The sequence below is a fragment of the Ambystoma mexicanum genome, chromosome 6p (genome assembly GCF_040938575.1).
Source record: "Ambystoma mexicanum isolate Mex_15411 chromosome 6p, UKY_AmexF1_1, whole genome shotgun sequence".
NCBI classification, from domain to species: domain Eukaryota; kingdom Metazoa; phylum Chordata; class Amphibia; order Caudata; family Ambystomatidae; genus Ambystoma; species Ambystoma mexicanum.
The window spans coordinates 1,338,648,900-1,338,657,253 of record NC_090935.1 but is presented as its reverse complement, the minus strand read 5'-3'; positions in this window follow the sequence as shown (position 1 = coordinate 1,338,657,253).

The following is an 8,354-nucleotide window of genomic DNA, read 5'->3' as shown; positions in this document are numbered from 1 at the left end:
CTGCTGCTGCAACAGCTCCACCAACAGTCGCTCACATAGCAGCAGAGCCCTTCTTAAGCCATGCACAGAACCTACAATGTGAACAGGTTCCCCTGGAGATAGGATAAACAATCTACTACAAACCCAGCCCGAGTGTGCTGGACCATCTGGACTGAATGTTAGCACACCATGTTATGCATAGCTGTAAATACACCCACAGCAGTTACATCTGCATTAAAATGTAAACACCTAACAGGAAGGTGTGGGCCCAATCCTCCCCCCTTTACCTACGGTGGTCGCTTGGTTGCATCACGCTTGCTTGCGCTGGGATTTTCCTTGCGTATGTCTTTGGTGTACGGGTCCTTGTGACTGTCCGCTCCCCTTGTGTCCTCATCTTCACCCAATAAATTAGGAAGGAAAGGCATCCCATCTTCCCCCAAAACCACCAGACATTATTTTTGTAGTGGCCATGATGGAATGTTTGTAAATTTCACATTCGAAGACCAGATTTCTTGCTGAAAAGTTAATCCGCTCGTGCCTGGTATGCACACACCAGGGTCAGTGTATCTGCAGGATGCTGTATCCACTGCAATGGTGATAATAGTGGTAAAGCCCACAGTGGCAGCAATATAGGCAGATGGCCCTGGAGCCTTCCTCATCTGAAACGCCATTTCTTGGGCTGATAATTCAGGCTTCTGGGTCCATAACTGTTGGTTGTCCTTTTCCCATCAAAGCAATTCATTGTTGTTGCATAGTCTCGGGATAAAGTACTGCTGAATTTTTACAATCATAGGGATAGATTTCTGACCATCTGCAGGCTTGTGAGCAATCAATATGTGCACTGTCTCTATCTCAGTGTGGTAGCCATGTGCACTGCCTAACATTCCAAGTGAGCTACTTCACAGAGAAATCACATGGCTCTCTCCACTAACAGCCTTCTAGAAAATGTGCCAAGCAGAGATTAATAGGCCTGCAAAAATGTTCCTGCTCAGATCATTGTCTATTGTCATGGCTGTCAAATAATGCAGTGACCAGATCCTCAAGTGCAGCACATCTGTTTTGAGACCCACCTTGTTTCAGTTGAAGTATTATTTGGTTAAACACATGTTGACGAGCATCAGACTTGTCTATGGCAGTTTTCTTATCGGAATTACCTTGACATTTTCTTCATAAGCTTACCAGGTCTATTCTGTTAGTCACAAATGCCCTCTGCACCAGCATATCCATGTAGGAGATGTGTATGTTTATATGCATAAAGAGCACAAGAACATGATGTGTACCTCAGTATTCCATGACTTGCACCCCATCATCTTAAATTACATTCCCAGTGCTCTTGGGACTGGTGCCCCTTCCAAATCTTTGCTAATCATCCACTTGCCCTAATCCACTCCTTGACACCCTGCCCACCTGACCTGACTGTTGCTCCCATCATGACATCCCACATGGCAAACCCCAACACATCTATCCCATGGGAAGCGTCACCCGTGGTAGCTACACCCCCATTACCACAACTCTGTGTACTGGACATGGAGAACCAGTAACCCCTTCCCTCCTTGCAACTCCTTACCTCGGTTTCTCTCTGTGGTACTGCTAATCCCTTACCCTACCCAATAGTTCCAAGAAGAAGAGCACTGGTCCACCTTTGCCCAATTAATCATTCGTCAGATTACCCTGGTGGACGAGCAGGTCATCATTAGCTTCTACGAACATTTCCTGACAAGATGGTCCACATCCTCTTTAAGTCATGTTCGAAAGGAATCATGAATGGTATAAACAAAAAGTCAACAAGGCATCCCTGCCTCATTATCTGAGGAGTACCATCAGAGGCATTGCTGGGGGGGGCTAAGGGGGCTATAGCCCCAGGTCTTTTGGTTGTATCCCCGGATAGAATCTCAGGAGCTACAACCAAAAGGCTAGCTAGACCCCAGTCCCGGCGGTTCCGACATTAGCTTAGCCTTGGGTCTTTCCCAGACCTAGCCACACCCCTGACCACCATACTTTCCTTTGTCCAGGCATCATTCACAGAGGATCACAGCCTGCACATTATGGACAAGATAGAGGAATTCTTGCGAATTAGCTGCTGACAGGTCTGCCCGTGTTGCGTGCCCACTCACATGCTTTTCCCCCTCGCCCTTCAGTCACATCCACCTTGTGCCAGCACAAAACAACCCGGCCCAACACACCATCAACCTCTCTAGACAGGTGCCTCAATGAATGCTGACTCATTTCTTCACTTATTCCTTTATGGATGTATTTATGGATTCAGGTTGTATCAATATCTACAAATAAGGAAGGCAAACAAGCAAATGGTTCATTTCTTTATATTCCTAATGTATGCTGGCCTACACCTACCAAGGGGCGTTGGAGTAAGTAGGGTATGCCACCTGCAGCTTGTGAGATGTTCCAGACGACAGCTACCTTCAATTGACCCCATTGAATATCCTGGCTAAGGGATTGGAGGGCTTCAGTAGAAATCATTTGTCAAACAGCTGAGGTATAAGGGTATTGCTCATCTGAATGTGCTAGGCTTGGGGGCCGACGGGAAATGTAAAAAGGTCATGCCAATTGACATTAATTCAACATTACTAATGATAATGATAATGATTTGTTATTTATATAGTGCCTTAAGCCAAAGCGCTTTACAGAGAACACATTTACACACATTTGTCATCCCAGCCGAAGTTGGTACTAAACCAAGATTTTGTGAATATGGTCCCAGGACAATTAGTGAAGCTATGTTACTTTGCAGAGGAACTGACAATGGGCTAAATGGCGTTGCTGTAGCAACATATATTTTTAGATCTGCATATTTCACTTAGATCTTGTATAAAGATTATGCACTTTTCAGGATTTTATAGGAATTATTAGGAAACTTTGTTTTTTTTAATTTACTTTTTTATTGTAATCTATAGTTTATTACAAACTTTGTTACATTCGTTTCATATCGATTAACCTTCCAATCAATACAAATTCATTATATAACGGACGAGTCAACCTCGAATCGATCCATCACCACTGTCAAACCTATCTCATTGATCTATCAAGACCTTGTCAAGGTAATCAATCACTGCACAAGTTAGCTTAAAGTTCTTGCCTGTAAGCATTGCATCACACCATTCCTGCATGTTGCTATTTAAGGGTGCAAATTCTCTCAAGTATTTGGGTCTTTGAACGTTCAGGGCTAGACATACAATGACCAGGTGTTTGGACGACTCAACTGAGGTCTCACAGAATCAACAGCAATTGTTTAGCATGGCTTTATCATGTTTTAGGAACAACATCTCTTTTGTTCGATATAGATTTGACCGTAGCCTCAGGAACTTGACTCGATGGTATCTTGAAGGGAATTTTTCTAGATATGTCGATGTTTGGTTCACTCCACGTGCCTTTACTCTGTTGTTTAATGTTGTTACAAGTGTTGATCTTTTGTCAATGGTTTGTATCCAGTCGCAAAATGTTAACTTTGTTTTTGCTTTTTGCTGCACAAGTATTTTTTATTACTGTTTCCATTTCAACACCGGCATATTTCAAGTGATTGTATACCTTATCTGACCAGTCCTTCAGCATCCCTGTACAAGATTCACCGGTAATTGGACTTAGAATATGATGAGACAATAAAGTAGGATCCATTTGCATTTTCCTCCGGGCTACCACCGATTTCCAAAGGACTGATAAGAATAATGACTCTAGCCCAAGTTCATATCGAATAGCATGCATCGATACATTTCTAGGCAACCAGAAAACTGTTCGCCAAAATTGACCCTCGAGATGATTCCAAAATGCACGATTTATATTGAAGCCAGCTTCACTACCGAAGGGTATGGTCGCCACAACCTTTTGCATGTAGAAGATCATCACAGGTTTCAGAGTGAATTTGCCGTATTCAGGATGTAGTTTGGCACCTTGAAGTGATAAGTTTTGCATTCTCGTTTTTAAGTCTTGGGTCCCCTCCCATTCTCGGATTGAATATTATAGAGAATGCCCAAGTATCGAATGCATTCTGTATTCGCAAGAGGCTTGCTGGCTATGAAATATTTGAAATGTTTCCCCCTTTTCCCCAGCTTTGAGCGGAAGGATCCAATTTTTGTTTTGTTCACATTTATTTGTAAATCATTCAGTTGTAGATAGCCATCTAGACTGTTTAGTGGCCGCTGTAGGCCAATTTGCATAGTGTCTATGAGCACCAAATCGTCGCCGTAAATTGCCCAACTGATTTGGTGACCGTTAATTAGCGCAGGAAATTAATTGGTTTTCACAAGGGTAGCAGGTAGATCTTAGACATACATTTGAAAGATTAGGGCTGCCAACTGGCAGCCCTGTTTTACACCTCTTTCTGTAGGGATGTTTCCTGTTAATTCGCCTTCGGCATTTAATCTTACAATTATCGTTGTATTAGAGTGTAAAGCTATAAGTGGATGTAAAAGGTCCAGTGGACAACCCCATTTCTGAAGTTTGTACCACAAAGTTTCTCTATTAATGCTATTGAAGGCTTGGCAAAGATAGAAGGAACCAAAGAAATAACTTTTTACTGCCTTTTACAGTCTCTAGTTTCAACAAGTTTAGAAGAATTAGATTTAACTCAGTCCCCACTCCTTTTGTGAAACCTGTTTGGCGCGGATCTACAATACCGGATTCGTTTGGCCATTTCGAGATCTTTTTTTGAAGAAAGGAGGCAAAGATTTTGCCAATGACATCGAATAGGGCAATCGGGCGCTATTTGTAAGGGTCATCTCGATTGCCCTTTTTAAATATCGGTACAACCACCGCCGATTGCCAAGAAGATGGAATTGTCTTTACCACTGAGATTTTTGTGAAAAGTGCATCAATGAAGGAGGCCCACTGCTCTTTATTCCCTTTTAGCATATTTGTCAGGCCATCAGGGCCTGCTGCCCTTGAATTTTTTAATTTCAAAATTGCATCTGTGTTGTCTTCCTTAGAATAACACACGTTCCATGGTTCCTTTGTCGCCACAAGATTGATGGCATTTGTTAATTTAGAGTGTTTGAACACACGTGTGAAATGCTTCACCCAGACATTGGTATTGACTCAGTTGATCAACATTGCGTTCTGGTTTAAGGAACCTTTATTGATTATTGATTGTTGCCCATGTATCTCTACTTTCCGACACTCCGCATTGACATCGTTTGGATTTACATCAAGCTCTTTCAAGCCCCCCTTATCATCAAACCAGGAGAAATTGTGATCTCCACAAACAATAACAACTGGGTCTGTGAATTCTAACTTACACTCCTGAATAAGTGAAGTAACAGATGCAAAGAACTTCCTGGACAAAATCATTGCTGGATTCCAGAAGGTGTTCACGATCAAGATTTGTTTGAGCTGATTGGGGGTTTGCATTGTACATTGAACTGTTGTTCCTTGAACAATCAAGTTTGGATTTGAGGTTTTTAACACCATCCAATTTATGTTGTTCTTTATCACAGTCAGAAGACCAGAGAAAGGACGGCCTGTTGAATTTTTCATTGCGGCATTCAGCAGAATAGTATATCCATCTCATATTGGTGTTTCACGTAGCCATGTTTCTTGGAGACGGATCACAAAATGCTCATCTTTCTTTATTGCGGCATCGTGAAATAAATGCAGAAAGCCTCGGGTGATCCAGGAAATAAGGGAACACACAGCGTAATAAGTCCTAGTATTTAGCTAACAGCTGTTTATTAGTCGATCTTCTTGATGTTTTGGTCCTTGATGTTTGTCATTTCATCGTCTCATATCATCTTGACCGCCTCTTGTTTCATCAAGTATTTCCACGAGGAAAGCTCTCCTCTGCTCGTTATTGGTCCGATTCTCGTTGACGTTCGAGAGGTGTGCAGAGCCTTGTTTTTCCTCTTCGGGGTGACAGGATAGCTCAAAACCAAGGAATATGAGTTCATTTCTGGCATCCATAGTGTTTTTTCTATTAATTCAGAGTGGACATGCAGAATTACCTAATCAGACCAATTTCCTGAGACATATTCCACAATCGCAATATTTTCAGATGTTATGGTCCCTTTCATGATATTAATTAGTTTATGACTAACGAATTGTATTTTTAGGCTGCTTTTACAGGATGTTTTGGAATGTGACCACAGCAAAATTTGTAGGCGTATTGCATTGTATTTGTATTTTGTATTATGTTGACCATATGGTATTTGTATATTGTGTTATCTTGGCTTTTATGGCGCATTGCTGAAATAACGTTTACTTGACTGACAGATTACTAAACGTTAGAGTTACAGTGCATTTATACTATATGCTGGCATAGGCATACCTCACTGAGTGCTTTTGTCTTGGCAGGATAGCTGGGGGGCAACACGGTCGCCTTGGAAACAAGACGATGTGGAGCAACACAAGTTCGATCCCCAGGTCCACGCTTAGAAACCTCTGGGCATTAAGCGCGTTATAAATATCCCATTACAATAACACGTCCCCTTTCACCCTCAGAACCACTATGCAGAAAAGAGAAAGTACTATAATGCTGATATGTCCACAGTACAAACAAGGGCATTGATTTTCAGAATGTTTGTCTTGTGTGAAAATGGATGCTTGCACTTCCAAAGTTAACACGACTAATGCATATCCCATAGCCAGATGCACAAAAGCCTAAAGCCCTTTGAAGACAGGCTGTTAATTGCACCAAGAAGATGTATTAGGATTGCCCCTTCTGTGTGCTTAAATGATCCAACAGGATAGCTTGCCACTGCTGCAGGGCCTTGGTACTGGACCTGACAGTTTGATATTAGCCCACTTACAATACCTATAAGGACAGCCATGGGGTGGCACCTAGAAGAAAGCACATGAAGGTTAACACTTGTGGTACACTTAGAAGATTTATGCCTACAATGTTTAGCCCGCCCATGACGCTGGAAGATATGTGTTGGCAACCCTCCATTGCACTAATAGCTGCTTAAGTTAGCCATTATAACGGACAGTGTTTACATGCAGGTATCCCTGAGATTGCGCTTATTAGACTGCTTTGGCTCGTGTTTGTAGAAGATATGTAGTAAGACTATAAAGGCAACCTGTCTATTGTGCTCAGTGAATCCCATTAGCCTATTTATTTTCTTTTGTAGCCTGTCTCTCCCACCTAGAAGATGCTCTATCACAGCCAGTCTATTGCCCTTGGTAGACATAAGGGTAGCCTGTCCATAGTGCCTAGAAAAGTCTACAAACGTAGCTGGCCTTTTCTTTTCTTCCTCACAGAAGATTGGATGACACAACGACATCAAATATAAGCTCCATCTGAGCTTAAGTAATTTATAAACGCACCACTTCGGTGGACATCTGCCGCAGGCACGGCTATCCATCCACACACTCTAGAATGCAGCTACAAGTATGACAAATTCGGTCTAGCTGATCACATAACCACTTCGCACTGAAACACCAGACTTGCCTCAACACGTCTGCCATTAGAATACAGCAACAACCTATGACAAATTCCGGTCTAGCTGGGTACATATCGAGTCTCCAGCAGTAGCGCTCTGTCGTGACCTCCTTCAGAACCCGCCCACGTGCCTGACCTCTTGGGTTGCTTAATGGAGCCTAGCCAGCCCTCCTAAATCTTAATCTTGGCCAAATGCACACACACATTTTAAGCCTCCTCTTAGAACTTTCCCATATCTGGACTTCGGTCCCTGAGGGCATTCCTACCACAAAGCACTTTGAGGCCCTTACAAATGGGAAAAGGCGCTATATATGAATGCCTCTTACTACTATAAATAAAAGAGTTTGGTACACAACATTGGAAGGCATTGTAATTAAACAACATAGAGAGATGAGCATGGCCTCTTCATGGTGCAAGGAGGGACCACAGGCATTAGCATTGTGAGTACGCCTGTGCCTTATAGTGTCCCAAAATTCATTGTAGTTTAAAAGCATTACACTGTGTGGATTTGTTGGTTAGCCGGGGGAGACGTTTCAACGGTCTTGAAAATAACTGCAAACTAGAACAGTAAAAACGCCAATTCATGCCATGTGCACCTTACTGTACAACGGATTAATAACTAATATGTGTTATGGTATGCAGGCATTGCATCGATTTCATAGTATCGAATGCAAAAGCATTAAAAAAATGCATCGAAAAAATGCATTTCTTTTGTAGATAAAGGTTTTCTTTTTTACTATAATGGGGTTTAAGGGGTAAAAAACAGGGGTTGAGGGGGCCCCCTTAAATTTTTTTTTAAAAATGCATTTTTTCAATGCATTTTTTTTCAATGGTTTTGCATTCAATGCTTTTGCATTCGATGCAATCACTAGGAACCATGTTTTATTGGTACGTACTCCAGGCCGTACCTTATTGCAGCAGCAGGGACAGCGCCTTCCACAGCAGCGGGTCGGACTCCAGTGATATTAGTGATCTGGTAAAAAGTATACAG